The following is a 15000-nucleotide window of genomic DNA, read 5'->3' on the forward strand; positions in this document are numbered from 1 at the left end:
ACTTATTTCCCTCAATGAAATACAAATCAATTAATATATATTCTTTAAAGTTATTTTCTGGATTTTCTTTTTTATACTCTGTCTCTCCATGTTAGAATACATCTACCATTAAAAGTACAGAATGATCAGGTCTTTATTAGTGGGCAAACCAACAAAAGCAGCAAAGGATCAAATACTTTTTACTTTCACTGTATATATATTTTCTTTTGGAGAAAGTCTTATTTTTATTTTGGCTAAAATAAAAGTAGTTGGCGCTCTCGCCTTACAGCAAGAAGGTCGCTGGTTCGAGCCTCGGCTGGGTCAGTTAGCATTTCTGTGCGGAGGTTTGCATGTTCTCCCCATGTTCGCGTGGATTTCCTCCGGAGGCTCTGGTTTCCCCCACAAGTCCAAAGACATGCGCGTATAGGTGAATTGGGTAGGCTAAATTGTCCATAGTGTATGTGTGTAAATAAGAATGTATTGGTGTTTTCCAGTGAAGGGTTGCAGCTGGAAGGGCATCCGCTTGGATGCTGGATAACTTGGTGGTTCATTTCGCTGTTGCAACACAATCTCATGGCAATTTGTATTTTTTTGATTAAGTGGCTAATTCATATGAATTCGTACAATCTAATTCGTACAATTTAGTATGATTTGCTCATCACCCAATGACGGTTAGGGGTGGGGTTGGGTGCCACGCCTCCTTTTTAAAATGAAATGAAAATGAATGAATGAATGAAAAGTAGTTTTACATTTTTAAACCATTTTAAGGTCTATATTATTAGCTCCCTCAAGCAATGACTTGTCTTATTTCCCCTAACTTGCCAAATGAACCTAGTTAAACCTTTAAATGTAAGTTTAAGCTGAATCCGTATCTTGAAAACTATCTAGTAAATGATGTACTGTCATCATGGGAAAGATAAAGGGAATTAGTTATTAGAACTATTATGTTTAGAAATGTGTTGAATTTTTTTTTTTTTCCATTAAGGCGGCTAATAATTCAGGAGGGGACCCATCGCGAACAACAGGGATGTAAAACTGCCTGGGCCATAGATTTGTTTTGCTCCAGGTCTGCAGAGTAGACCCCCATATAGACTCTTTCCAAGGTCTCTGTGCCACCTTATCATAGGTTTGTTGAGGCATCTGATCTATGACGCTATCTCAAGAAATTCTCAAAGTGTCACTCAAAGCATGCAAGAGAAATGGGCCCAACAGCTACTTTCCTTCTCATTTTATTTCAAGTTCATTTTCTAAAAACAGACAGGAAAAAACAAACTTACACAAAAGACAATTTCAAAATCTTTATTCAAACACACCTGTGGATTCTAATTCTGTTGGGGTTGTTTTTATCCACTCTGGGGTGATTTTTGTGTCTTAATTTTGCCTTATCCTTTTCTGTGTTTTAGCTAGCGCAAAATTTTTTGGTGACATCTTATTTTGACACATATTTTGATAAAATACTTTGAATAATAATTAAAAAAAACTTGACTATACACATGTACAATGTGGCAAATGTACTACCCTTTTGTTATGTTAGTAATGAAAATGTCCACTAAATTAAACTGCTGTAAAAATCCATCAGACAAATATTTTTTTCAATTTTATTTAGCATAAATCTGTTAACCAACCTCAGTCCTGATAACAACTACTAAATTGTTAAGACAATTGCAGGATTTTAACTCTTTCATTGCATTTAATTCATAAATGATGTCACTGATTTTGTGAAAATAACACATAAAATTATGTATTTTCAATATAAAAAGTGATTGTGGACTGGATTTGTTTGACCTTTTATCAAAGTCTTGGACATGTGAAAAAAACACCTTTGATGCATTATTTTATATATGTATGTATATATATATATATATATATATATATATATATATATATATTTTTTTTTTTTTTTTTTTTTTTTTTCCTTTTTTCTTCCTAATTTATTATTTTGCCCCATTGACTTCCATTATAACCATATTTTTGGATTACAAAACCATGACACCATATAACCATGGGTTTTTAATTGTTGGTGGTTTTTAAAATTTGTCATTTATACTGTTCATCAGTTTGTACCATTAACTCTTTAGATAGGGCTGTGCAAAAAAGTTTCTGTATTTTATATAAAGTATAACAGCAAAATAAAGTGTGTGTATGTGTCTGTGAGTGTGTGAGAGTGACCTTTACGCACTTACCTGTATGTGTCTGAGAAAATCAAAATATGCATCTCAGCTTTCAGAACTACATGGAGTAAATAAAAACAAAGACTGTATTTATGCACCATCAAATGTGGTTATAATGGAAGTCAATGTGGAAAAAACAGCCACCGCTGTAAATTAGGGAGAAAAAATGAAAATCTAACCATGCATCAAAGCCAATGTTGTTACTAATCGTTCACATGTCCAAGACTGATACAAGGTTTTAAAATTTCAATCCTGTCATTTTCTAAGCAATTTAGTAGTTTTGATCAGGACTGAGGTTGGTTAACAGATTTATGCAAAAAAACCGAAACAAAATGTTTATCTGATGCATTTTTACAGCAGTTTAATTCAATGGACGTTTTCATCCCTATCATAACAAAAGGGTAGTAAACTTAAACAGTACACAAGGGTTAAAAAATGGCAAACAAACGATTAAAATACATATGCTTATGCCATTAAGTCATCTGGTTTGGTTTGCACCTGTCTGTATAAAAAAAGAAAAGAAAATTCAGTCAAAAACATGCAAATAATTCAATTACGTTTGAACTACAAGCGATAAACCTAAATTTACCTTATGGAAAACCAAGCCCACCAATGTTTGTGATTAATAATGTAAACTGCCCATCAGAACAGTTTTAGAACACCTGATGCATCGCGTGTCATTGCGCTTCTAGACGTTTTGACCCCAATGGCCTTCCATATCCATAAACAACGTAATTAAAAAATATGGAAGGCCGTTAGGGCCAAAACGTCTGCAACAAACGTGTTAACGCGTAATTGCGTGTTAACACGTAATTTACGCGTTAACACGTAATTTACGCGTTAACACGTTGGTACGTGTTAACACGTCATTTACGTGTTAACACGCAATTTACGTGTTAACACGTCTTTTTTTAAACTAGTCTCATTTTAAAGTGCTATCATTTATTCATTCTTGAAACTGCTTATTTTAAAATGTATAATGTCATTTCACTAAAATCACAATAAATGTTTTGCAGTCAATGTTATGTAGCAGATATTTAGTATTATGAAAGGCCAAACATCTTCTGTAATGTTATGTTTGATGGCATAATAATGTATAATAATAATGTTTGTTATTCAGCTGCTGCGATTTCTTTAAAAAAATGTGTCCAGAGAAATCAGAATGAGATTTATTTGACAAGTGTGTGCAAACACAAGAAATGTTTTGTGTTTTTTTTTTCAGAAGCACATATACATACAGTACACACATACAAATGAACACAGGAAAAAATAATGACATAAGTGGATAAAGTAAATAATACAACATTTTGGTTACAAATCATAAATAGTAAGGGTTGTGTATATTTATGACTATAAAAACAGGTAGCAACCAATCTAATAATAAAGATCGATAAAGATGTGTAGAGATCTGGATGTTGGGCAGGTGCACAGAATTAATCCTCTCCGCTGTCCTGACAATCCGCTGCAGTCTTATGTCTGATTTGGTGGCTGATCCAAACCAGACAGTAATTGAAGTTTTGTCAGATGAAGTGGCTGCAGATTCTACATTCTCATACCATATATAACATGTCATAAATTACTAAATTATATATATATATATATATATATATATATATATATATATATATATATATATATATATATATATATATTTGTTTGCAGAACTTTGCACTAGATATTTTTATATATTTTTTAGAGCTGGAAGCTCCAATCACCAAGACAAAACATTACTTTGTGCAAACGATGTAAGGTAAGCAAAGCCAAAATTATAATTTACTAAATCAAAAGTACAAGATAAAGTCAAAATAATGATTTAATAACTCAAATTTATGACTGAATAATTCTGTAAAAATTACATTACAACAACAGGCGGTAGAAAAAAAAACAATCTAAATGTGTAACAATTCTCTAAATATTTTGTATAATAAAACCTGATATAGTTAAAATGTTTTACATAATTGAACATTCATGTACATATTTGTAATTATAATGGACACACACACACACACACACACACACACACACACACCTTCACCTTTGAACTTGTGGGGGAAACCAGAGCACCCAGAGGAAACACAAGCCAACACAGTGAGCAGGAATGGGCAAAAATACACTGAACCACATTTTAAAATAAAATCCCAAATCCATCAATTTTACATGTATCAATATAAACTATAAAATACAGCAGCCACAAATGTATCAAAGTAAAATTCTATATATCTTTAATTTTAAAATACACAAAATACTTTTACAAGCGAGCAGGAAATTCCGTCACGAAATAGGCATATTTGGTCACCGTTCACCGTTACACTGACTACATTAAGTAAACAATGTTTGACAGCAACAGGGCTTGAGCAAGTTTAAATCAGCTTATCGGTCAACGCATTTACCTCTACATGAGGCATTTATAAACTCGTGTTTCTCTTTCATTTAAAAAAAAAAAATAATTGTACAAAATACATATAGAAAGTCCTGTCTTGAAAATGATCTCTTTAAAAAAAAAAAAAACATGTATTGCAGATAATGAGTTAGACTAGATCTCATCATTGTGTTTTCATCCATTGAGTGGCCAGTAAAATTGACATCATCACTTAACAGTCTTATATTTTAAAAGGGTTTTATATAAAGAGGTTATTAAAATTGTTAACTTTAAGTCTAGTTTTGTTTAAAAGGTGTAACAAAGAATTTGTAAAAATATATATACACAATATATTTGTGAAATAATATGGAATTAGAACTTAAATCTCAAAGTACACAAAATACTATATAGCAATGGAAACGCAATAATGGTACAATAAAGGTTATTTGGCTTTAAGGCTTGATCCAACTACAAAAACACTAGTGACCAATATCACAACCACAAGTGAACAATAAAATTATAAGAAATATAAAATTAATTAATTACTGCTGCTACTACTATTCCTATTCCTATTCCTATTCCTATTCCTATTCCTATTCCTATTCCTATTCCTATTCCTATTCCTATTCCTATTCCGAGCTGGGGAGAAGTGTTCCTCAGCTCTCTAGCTTCAGAGGGCTGTATTTAAAGCCAAAACACTCTGATTCAGGCAGATTCATAATGATTAGCAGCTGGGAGCTAATTAACCTGAGAGCTGGTGAGAGATCAGGGTGGAAAAGCAGGGTGGAGCACAACACAATATGCAGGGCCTACACATAAAATAAGGTTTTGGCGGTAACTAATGCAAAAAATAAAACATGACATCTGTAAAAATGGACTTATCTGTTTTTGCGAAGTCTGGAGTCTAGAGTTTTTGACCAGGCTGGAGTATTATTAAATATGTGTCTCATATACTGTATTGTGCCACTTTGCTATCTTTAGACTGACATCTTTCCTCTTCATTAACTATATAAGTGCACCTGCAGATCAAAATTCTGACATTTGAAAGAACCAATGAAGTATAGGTGTCAACACTGTAGGACTTATTTTTATGTGGTGTGTCTAATTGTCTTGGCATCTACATCAGCAATCCATCCATTTGTGCAGTTTACTCATTTTCTGAAGATTTTTTCAGTTCTTCTTTAACTTAAAGTCTTCGTTCACCCAATTGGTGAACTTCAGTACACTGTCTTTAGGTGTTTTTTTTCCATTATATTATATTTTTTCATGGTATTGTGCAGTATACCATTTTCAATGATTGTTGCCTTGCTCTCAAATATACCCCTGTCATTTGTCTGTTATTTTCTTTATATGAGCATAATTTTCATCAATACTTCAAGCATTGATGACCTTCTTAATACATTTTCTGTTCTGATCTCAAGTCTGGGCAAACAACTGAGAAAACATCAATCAGAGGCTGCATTTTATGTCATTATGTAGACTTTCAAAGTATTTTACAGTATTTAAAAAATACAAAAGACACTAAAGTATTTTGATACAAAATATAAAACCATTTTCATAAAGCATGCAAACTTCACACAGAAACACCAACTGACCCAGCCGAGGTTCAAACCAGTAATCTTCCTGCTGTGAGGCGACAGTACTACCCACTGCGCCCCCGTGTTGCCCATTTTTTCAAAATTAAAAAAAATTAAATATATATATATATATATATATATATATATATATATATATATATATATATATATATATATATATATATATATATATATATATATATAATTTAAATATTAACTTGTATTTCATATACTTTGCAGATATTCACATTTTATCACATTTTATATGGCTTGATAGCAAATCATATTTACAGTTATTTGAATACATCATGCACAAAGTATTTATATTTCCATTATTCTGTGTGATATATGTGTACTATAAGATGTGGCCATGTGTATTATTGGTGTTTTTAGGCCTCTAAATACTTTAATGTATCACCACACTGGAGTGAAAATCCTTTTAATAGCGTTCTAGTCATGCTGCTTGCTTTCATATAAGAACCAACTAAATGTGACACTGCATAATTAAAAAAAAAAAAAAGAATGAAAGAAATATGTCTTTATAAGAGTAATCATTATCTGAAAATGAATATATATATATATATATATATATATATATATATATATATATATATATATATATATATATATAAAATTAAATGATATATTTATAAATTTATTTATATGATATTTATTTGTAATTATATACTGTTTTATATTGTATAATTGATTTGGTAATACTTTACAATAACAGTACTTTAATAATGATGTATTAATATGCAAACTAAACATTAGTTTATTATAAATTCATAATTCATGATAGCGACGTGGTGGCGCAGTAGTGCTGTTGAATCACAGCAAGAAGGTCGCTGGTTTGAGCCTCGGCTGGGTCAGTTGGTGTTTCTGTGTGGAGTTCTGTGTGCATGTTCTCCCCGGGTTTGCTTGGGTTTTCTCCGGGTGCTTTGGTTTCCCCCACAGTCCAAACACATGCGATACAGTTAAATTAGGCTAAATTGTTCGTAGTGTATGAGTGTCAATGAGTGTGAATGGATGTTTCCCAGAGATGGATTGCAGCTGGAAGGGCATCTGCTGCATAGAACATATGCTAGATAAGTCGGCGGTCCATTCTACTGTGGCGAACACAGATTAATAAAGGGAGTTAGCCGAATAGAAAACGAATGAATGATTTTATGATAAGCTAATGCATGCAGTAATCATGAACTAACGTAAACTACAACATGAGTTCATGTGTGAATAACAGCTACCTTAATTACTTGTTAGTACATGCTGTTGATTAATGTATTAATTCACATTTAAGTTTAAGCTAAAAGTAATTAACGTGAACTCATAAGTTTTTAATGTATAATTATGTCATGACTTGGAGGGGCACATTACTGTTAACTTATCCTTAACTACTCATGAATTCCTGTTCATGTTTATGCTGACAGAACACTTTTCTATTGTTTTTCAGTGTAACATACTAGATGGACGTGCATAAGGAGTTCATGAGTAGTTAAGAATGGATTAATGATGATGTGACCCTCCAAGTAAAGTCACAATATAATTACACATTAAGATATCATGAGTTCATGATGGTTAAATTAGGCATAAACATGTACTAACAATTAAGGTAGCCGTTATTCACACATGAACTCGTGACTCATGCTGTAGTTAAAGTTAATTCATGATTGGCATGCATTAACTCATCATTAGTTCATAATAAAGTAATGTTTAGTTAACATGTTAATACATCATTATTCATGTAAAGTGTTACCCATGATGAACAAGACATTAAGCAGCAGCAAAACTCTGTTGCTTTGTATTTTGCTGCTTTCGGTTTGTATTTCTTAACGCACTTCCGCGTTCGTTACTCTCTCGTCATGATCTTGGATGATGAGGTAAGATCACCGTAAGCTCAGCGTAGTGCTTCGGTCACTGCATCATGAATAATTCAAGTAAAACGTAGCTGTGGTGTCACGATGATTGTGTCTGTCGTAGCAGCTTGTAATCCTTCTCGTGAATATTAATGTGGTGATGCGAGCTATCGTTTCGTTACACAATGGCTACGTTGAGCCTACGTCATCTGCTCCACTTCCTTTAAAAGGAGCTCAACATATTTGGCAGCAAGGAATAAACTTATAAACCGTCCTTTTTAATACGAGCTCTGTTAAACCGTCATGAAATGCCCGCTATCCATACTGTTCTCTCATCATAACTTTTTAGCTCTGAAAAAACGATTTCTTGTCAAAATAAAAGTCCCCCATAAACAATAGAAATAAAATGATCCTTCAGCATAAAGAAATGTAAGATAACGCTTATTTACGTCTGTTACAGTGTTAATTAATACGTTAGTTAACAAATTAGTGCTTACAAGAACCATTAATGAACAAATGTAACATTTTAATGCTGGAGTTCAGACTATAATAAGGTTTATAATTACACTAACAAATGCTTTGTTAATGGTAAATCATATTATTAAATGGTTAACAAACATGAAAAACATGTAAGTTGAAGCTGGGAATTCCTCATACTCTAAAACCTGCATGTTATTCATGCTTGTTCACTAAAAAGACATCTATTTCAGACAGATTCCTCTGGCATCCACAGTTCCTCCTGATGGATGTGGTTCTTATTCTTCTTTTTCATTTGGTGGTTTACTCTGGATACCGTGGGTCTTGATCATCTCAAACAAACACGTTCTGTCTTGGTCACAGATGCGCCAGCGAGACGCGCATAGTCCATAAACAAACCTTTTATAAAATACATAATTTATCCAGGCCTTTTATATATTTATATTTTATATAAAAACTATAAATATACATTTTAATGAAATTTTAAGAACATTATATGCAAAAAAAAAAAAAAAAAAAATCTATAGGGTAGGTTACAGGCTAAATAAATGCACCTCGTCAGCTGAACATCACTCTGGTCAACGTACGCCCTTCTGTTTAATGCTTCATAAAGAAAGATGACAGACACAATCTCAATAAACACTTGATGCTTGCTGTCAACTAGGCTAGGTAATTAAGGGCATTTGTTATAACATTTATAGGATCTGTTGTTGTCAAATAAGTTTCCTTATAATATTTTTGTTGAAAATCTGTTGTAACCCATGTTTCTGGCTGTTTACAAACCAGTCTCTCCAACGTGGGTATCATAATTAAACGCGGGTTACCAGGGTGAAAATTCATTTCTTTGTCTTTAATCTGGAGCATCAACATAACATTCACAAACAGCATTACAACAGCATTGCATCTGCCCAACTTTTCTCCACTTCCTTTTTTTCCCTCTCTCCTACTTTCCGGTGCACCTCCCTTAAAGGAGCCAGAGTACATCAATAAGTTTCACAACTAACAGCTATTAAACTTTGCACCAGACATTTTTTAAAGTAAATAAAAAATCTTTCTAAGTAGATTCAATACCATTTTTACATTTAAGTATTATTTATTCATTCATTTTCTTGTCGGCTTAGTCCCTTTATTAATCCGGGGTCGCCACAGCAGAATGAACCGCCAACTTATCCAGCAAGTTTTTATGCAGCGGATGCCCTTCCAGCCACAACCCATCTTTGGGAAACATCCATACACACATTCACTTACACACTCATACACTACGGACAATTTAGCCTACCCAATTCACCTGCACCGCATGTGTTTGGAGTGTGGGGGAAACCAGAGCACCCGGAGGAAACCCACGCGAAGGCAGGGAGAACATGCAAACTCCACACAGAAACACCAACTGAGCCGAGGTTCGAACCAGCAACCTTGCTGTGAGGCGACAGCACTACCTACTGCGCCACTGCCTCGCCCAGTATTAATTAACAAATTATCAATTAAAATAATGAGTAAAATGTAAGGTTACACTGTAGTGTGCCTTATCACCAGTAAAATAACCAGCCTTTGTATTTAATGTATATATTTTCTTCCAATTTATCGCATCCAAACTAAATTGTGGCCAGTTTTACTTATTATACTGTGCTTTGACTGGCTATGTAGTTCAAAAGCAAAATTGTTAGCTATAGTATTGAAAAAATATAATTCACAATGCAAAACCCCGGCCCTGCAGTTATCTCTCTCTGAAAAAAAAAAATCTTATAGCCTATAGCCTACTCGTTTCAGTTTAGGCTATGGGACAAATTTTTTTTTATACTTACACTATTTTATAAAAAACTATCATTTAATCTTATTATAAATTAGCTTATATATATTTATTTATTTGTTAAAAGTGACACGATTCTCCCCAGCTGTTCTTTTTAGGCTTACAGGACCTTGTCACAACAATAAACAGAATAACAACAACCTGCTAATAATAATAATAATAATAAAATATTATTATTATTATTATTATGGTAATATTTGATTACCTGCCACTATAAGCAAAACCTTAAAATAGGTGTCATTATGTCCCAGTTTGCATATCTCTTACTGGCTGTTATAAAATTAAGTAAATGCACGAGATGAGCCGCAATTCTGTTTCCCTCTAACATACAAACTTTTATTTTATATATGAAAGACAATTGCAGCACACCTTGAGTGCATGCATATGTTTTTTTTTTTTTATATAACTGCCAGAAACCATTTTGAGGTTGTGCCTATAGGCAGTTGGTCAAAAAATAACAATAAGGCTATTAATAAAGAAAGTTATTATGTTCATGGCTGTGACAACATCCTGAAAGCCTAAAAAGAAAAGCTGGTGGGAATTGTGTTGGTTTTAACAAATGAATAAATTAATAAGCTAATTTATAATATGCTTAAACCATCTTTTTTTTTATTAGCCACACTTTATTCTGTGTGTGTGGTTGCTATGACCCAGATGTGTAGCCAATGAAACAAAATGCTTAAACATTAAAATGTAAGGTTTAGAAAATTAAAGTATAGAAAATAAAATTCAGAGGGAGAGACAGTACTGTTACTGCAGGCCAGGGTTTCGTTGCATTGTAAATTATATTTTTCCACACTATAGGCTATGCAGTGCAACAACTAACAATTTTTCTTTTGAAATAAATAGCCAGTCAAAGCATGGCACATTCCAGTATTATGATATTAGCTTATAATAATAATTGTCAGGAATCCTTCTGGACAATCAGATTCATTCACTGCACCTGCACAGCCCCAATCACCAGACCAATCACCAATCACCTTCTCCTGTTGCTCATCATCGCTCACACTACATAACCCTGTAAGCCTGGAACAATCACTCATTTATGGTCTGATTTATTTGTTATTACCTAGACTCATTTCTCTACAGTGTGACAGCATTTACCTGATAACGTAGCCTGCCTACCTGCTCACCAGTTTGTTATCCTGTCTGTTATCTTGTCCTGTGAATCCTGTACGGTGTTTACCTCCACTGGCATCATCTTGTTTCAGTTACAACCCGAAGTTAAGTTCTGTTTGTTTGTTTTCTTTTTGTTGGTATTGATGATATTTCTTTTCTGAACAACCTCAAAATTGTTTAAAGTATCATTAAATATTCATTCTCTGTTAATCTGCCTTTGTCTTCTCTCTGATCCATAATAATAATAATAATAGTAGTAGTAGTTTTTATTATAGTTATTCATAATAATATTAGACATTTGTTTGGACGTGCTCTTTTCAAGCAGCATTTTTTTTTCATTCTGCAGGCTGTTCGCTCTGGCAGTTGGTCAAATATTTGTTAGCTAGCCTATCATTAAAAAGCAGAGTTATTCTGCAATCAGGTTATGTGCTCCATCAGGCACAATCTTAATAGTATCTTGTAGTGTGCTATGCCACAGTTTTCTTTGTCTTGTAGTGTGTGCACGTTTAAGGTTTGTGTGCACTGTAACCAGATTTCATTATCGGTTGGGATTTTAAAACTCCTGCAGCAAGTTAGGAGAAAATGAAAGCACATTAGAATGAGGGAAAAATCAGATGGTTATGACAATCTTTAACATAATGACAAATTAAAAATGTAGCAAACAAATGACGGGTTTGTGACCCAATTACAGTGGAGCATTAAAGAAACCCTCATTTCCCACAGAACAAAAGAAATCATCTATTCACGGGAACAAAAACATAAACTTGTATCTTTCTTGGAAAATATATCTTTTTGAAACTCCTTTGATATAATTTGTATATTTATTTTAATGAATTTTTTGTTGGTCTGTTATCTACAAAATGAGCAAGAAGAAAGAATAGCATGAAGTGCACAAGTCAGCTATATGCTTGAACACAATCTTTCATATTATGTGCAATATTTACATTTCTAGAGAAGCCCGTTTTAAACTGTTTTGATTATTACTGACATTTATCATTCATTGCGCTGGTCACTTTAAATGAGCCAGGGCAGGCTTTACAACAGGGGTCTCAAACTCGCGGCCCGCGGGCCATTTGCGGCCCTCAGTGCAATATTTTGTGGCCCGCGCCGACCGCTGTACACTGACAGAATCAGCGGAGCGGGGAGAGAGAGCGCTCCCCGCTCCGCTGATTCTATCCGTACACAGCGGTCACTGGCATTCCCCGCCCGCCGTGTAAACAAAGGGGCGGGGATGCCGGTGACGTCACCACGCACCCCGCCCCTTTGTTAGACGCTGTGACGGGCGGGAAGTGTTAGGAGGGAACTCGCGCCGGCCAGAACCAAGGTAAGCTGTTCCCGCCCCTGCCTGCCACTTAGCTACCTATCTGCAGCCTGCCACCTACCTAGCTACAGCCTGCATCTTATATATATTATTGGTAGATACAGACTGGTACAGACTGATGTGACTGGAGTGGGGTGGGGGTGTTTTATTTATACATATATACGCCTTTTTTTTAGGTGAGGGCAGGCACGTGCACACATAGGGCTCAACCTGTGCAGTGCACATGCCCTTTTTAGTCTCGGATAGAAAGTGCCCTTCCAAAATGATCAAAAGTGCCCCCGCGACGCGGCACACCTTCGGTCCCGCCTTTCAGTAGGCGCGCGACAACACAGCTCTTGAGTATGCGCGCGACAACACAGTTGATTAGTACGCGCGCGATAACACCGCTCTTCAGTACGCGCGCGATAACACCGCTCTTCAATACGCGCGCATCCACTCTGCAGTGGGTGAGGGAATGGAAGTTTTGAGTGAGTTCCCCCAAGCCATACTGAGGGTCTCAACTGCTTCCGCTCTAAAGCCAAATGTGGTTCAGATTTGTGAGAAGAAGTGCTGTCAAGTCTCTGGCAGCAAGGAGTAGGCAAAAGATGCCATGTTCAGAGGAACTGTTCATAATCTTCACTCAATGTTCTGTTAATGTTCAGGACACTTCATGTTCAGAAGAAATAATTAAAACTGTTAATAATGACATTTGAGGACTTTTTTTTGTGAAATCCCTTATGCGGCCCAGCCTCACCCAGACTTTGCCTCCTGCGGCCCCCAGGTAAATTGAGTTTGAGACCCCTGCTTTACAAGCTCTTTGCAGCACTGACCTTGTTCCCAGATCACTTCGGAAGAACGAACTTGGTTGGATGAATGATAGAAGAAACTCATTGTGAGAAAGAAGATGCTCTGTGCATGTCTAACCACAATTTATTTATTTTTTTTTGAGAGTCGCCGAATTGTGCCAGCCTGTTAAGATGAAAAATTGCTTACAGCACCTTTAATATTTTAAAGAAAGTATTGAAGTTTGCATAAGTAACAATTGATTGACCCATATCACTTATATAAACTATAAGAAATAAGACTTATGACTCCAGAAGAATTTTTGTTTTATTGGATACTGTGGCATAATACTGTGAAAATGTCCTTGGTTAGTTAAAGATAATGTGGGAAATATTATTTTAAATTCACTTCATATTGAATTGACCTAAACTGCATGTGTTACCCACTACATTGCAAAGTTACTTGACAAAATTACCATGGACCATTTGAGTTTAAGTTCTTGCATGCAGTTTTCATAAACAAGCTAATGAATGAAAAAAATGACATTCAGTTAAAGATTCAATAACTCTTTTAAAAAGAAAAAAAAGATTAATCATCTTTAGAGAATTAAGTTACACATTTAGATGGTGATTTGTCGCCATCTATTGTCGTTATGTCATTTCTACAGATTTTAGTCATATTTTGAGTTAATAAATCATTATTTCGACTTTTTGTCTTGTAATTTTGATTTAGTATATCATAACTTGGGCTGTTCTTACCAGGCAGAAAAGAGCTTACAGTTTTATCAAAACTTGTCAATTATTTATTGTCAATTGTTTGCACACAAGAGTGTTTTGTCTTGGTGATTTGGAGCTTCCAGTACAGAGACCAAAAGTATATAGTGTAAAGTTTTGCAAACAATAAATGTATAAAAAGTAAAAAAAAAAAAAAAAAAACTCCTAAGTGCCATCTAGAAATCACCAAATCAGACACAAGAAGACTGCAGTGGACTGTCAGGACAGCGGAGAGGATTATTGCTTTGCACCTGCCCAACCTCCAGATCTCTACACATCTTTATCTCTATAGATCTTTTTTATTAGATTAGTTGCTACCTGTTTTTAGTCATACATATACACAACCCTTACTGTATATGATTTTGTAACCAATGTTTTATTATTTACTTTATCCACTTATGTCATTCTGTGTTCTTGTGTTGATTTGTATATACTGTATGTTTGTGTTCCTGAAAAAAAAGTGTGTTTGCACACACTTGTCAAATTAATCTCATTCTGATTTCTCTGCACACATATTTCAAAGAAATCACAGCAGCTGAATAACAAACATTATTATTTTACATTATTATGCCATCAAACATTACATTACAGAAGATATCTGGCCTTTTATAATAATAAATATCTGCTACAGATCATTGACTGCAAAGCATTTATTGTGATTTAAGTGAAATTACTTTACACATATTATAATAAGTAGGTTAATTGGAGAAATGAGTAAATGATAGCACTTTAAAAATGAGAATAGTTAAAAAAAAACGTGTTAACACGTTAATTGCATGTTAACACGTAAATGACGTGTTAA

At 34.2% G+C, this 15000-nt stretch overlaps 1 protein-coding gene across 1 annotated transcript in view; it reads left to right on the forward strand.

Annotated features, from left to right (window-relative positions):
* grk5l (G protein-coupled receptor kinase 5 like) overlaps positions 1-15000 on the forward strand; it is a 785510-nt gene that overhangs the window by 703875 nt on the left and 66635 nt on the right. The gene's annotated exons all lie outside the window — the stretch shown is intronic.

The sequence above is a fragment of the Danio rerio genome, chromosome 8, assembly GCF_052040795.2.
Source record: "Danio rerio strain M-AB ecotype USA chromosome 8, GRCz13ab, whole genome shotgun sequence".
NCBI lineage: Eukaryota > Metazoa > Chordata > Actinopteri > Cypriniformes > Danionidae > Danio > Danio rerio.